Below are 2,063 nucleotides of genomic sequence, written 5' to 3' on the forward strand. Positions count from 1 at the left end.
CTATGCTCTTTATGTATAAGCATTAGTCTGTGTTTATTACAACATTATTTGTTTATGTATACGGCTTTGCTTGATCTTGTTTTTCTTTTCTAGTGTCGGACACGAGACAAATTCTTGCACGTAGGCTTGCTTTTCCACATTATGCACCCTATATATACAAAGTGGGTCATAAGTATGTTTGGAAAACGCGTGAGCGTGCTCCTGGGTTAAAAATAAGAACAATTCCATATATGAGTAGTAAATGCTAGTAGAAATAATAGCGCTACTAGCACTAGTGATGGAAAAAAGAGTAAAAGTATTAATATTAGTCGAAATAGAGCAGTAGTAAATAGGAGTTGTAATAGTTGTTGCAGTAGAAGTAATAGGCTACAGTAGGTATGAAATTACAAACAGAGATAGTAACAGAATTAGTATAAGTAATTGATTAACTAGCGGACTTACTCGTGTTAATTATGTAAGTTTGTGCATCTTACAGCTGTTTCGGTGCTTCATCACCATCCTCAGAGCCTACTAGATCTCGGCGTCATCTCGAACTTCTCTGCCTGTTATGTGGTGCGTTTGATTGTTGAAAGGTGTTGAAAGGTGGAGTAAAATAGTGTGTGTGTGCTGAAATTGATCTGTGTGTTGAGAATTTGATCGGGGTGTGTTTTAGTTCAACAATCAAACGCACCCACATAACAGGCAGAGAAGTTCGAGATGACGCCGAGATCTAGTAGGCTCTGAGGATGGTGATGAAGCACCAAACAGCTGTAAGCCGCACAAACTTACATAATTAACACGAGTAAGTCCGCTAGTTAATCAATTACTTATATTAAAATCTTAAAAGTAGTGTACGCAAGATTCAAAATGGATCATCAGAATTAGTAGTTGTACCTAGTGGTAGTAACAGTTATATTGGAAGTGGTAGAATAGTAATAGAAGTAGTAGTACTGCAAATAATAGCAGTAAAAGAAGTAGTATTGACAGCAATAGTATTAGTAATATAAGAAGTAGTACCGGTACTAATTATAGTAATAGAAGCAGTGGTGGTAAATAAAGTAGGAAGTAGAAGTAGCGTTAGGAAAGAAAATAGAATAGTAGTAATAAAGTAGAAATATTATTAAAGGAAGTAGAAGTACTGGTAGTAAAAGATGTAGAAGTAGTATTAATAAAAAGTAGAAGTAGTACTAAACGAAATAGAAGTATTAGTACTAAATTAACTATAGGTAAAAGGTAAAGGTATCCCCGTAACATGCCATGAAGGCATTTGGGGGGCATGGAGGTAGAGCCCCATGCTTTCCATGACCTCGGCACTAGAATGAGGTGGTGTGGTCGGCACCACGCTCTGACCGCCTTTTACCCCCAGGAAAAATTAACTAGAGGTAGTAGTAGGAAAGGAAGCAAAAGCAATAGCAGTACAAAAAATATAAGTAGTAGTAAAAGAAGCAGAAGTAGTAATAATAAATTAAGTAGAAGTTGTTGTAATAATTGAAGTAGCAGCAGTAGTAACAAATGAAGTAGAGATAGTCTATTAGTTATAAATGAACAAACATGATTACAACATTTAGTTTTCTTCATGCGTTTCAGCATCATTTTCTTCTTCTTCTTCTTCTTCTTCTTCTTCTTCTTCTTCTTCTTCTTCTTCTTCTTCTTCTTCTTCTTGTATTTAACTCGTTAAGCTTCATATTTAGTTTCTTCAGATCCATTGCTGTTTTGTGCAGATGTGTTCATTCCAATCTTGTTAGATGTCCTATTCCATTCAATCCGCAAACTTTAAATCAATCTATTAATATTATTTTCCTTATACGTAATAAACAAAGGTTTTCGTACATGTTCCACTCATCCACTGGTTTGAACCCATTTTCAAACGAAGAATTAATCATCAATGCCTCTGCCATCTAGTAGCGTAATACATAACATGCACTTCCTACGGCCATCTAGTGTACCTTTCAGACAATACTCAACGTTTATAGATACTCACCGCCCCATCTAGTCCACAATTATGAAAACTTTGTTAGACTGACATCTAGTGGTCAAGTATCCGGAGCTCGTTACGTAACGCTCGTTAGATGGTGCGAGAGCGT

This window comes from Periplaneta americana, chromosome 5 (assembly GCF_040183065.1).
Source record: "Periplaneta americana isolate PAMFEO1 chromosome 5, P.americana_PAMFEO1_priV1, whole genome shotgun sequence".
NCBI classification, from domain to species: domain Eukaryota; kingdom Metazoa; phylum Arthropoda; class Insecta; order Blattodea; family Blattidae; genus Periplaneta; species Periplaneta americana.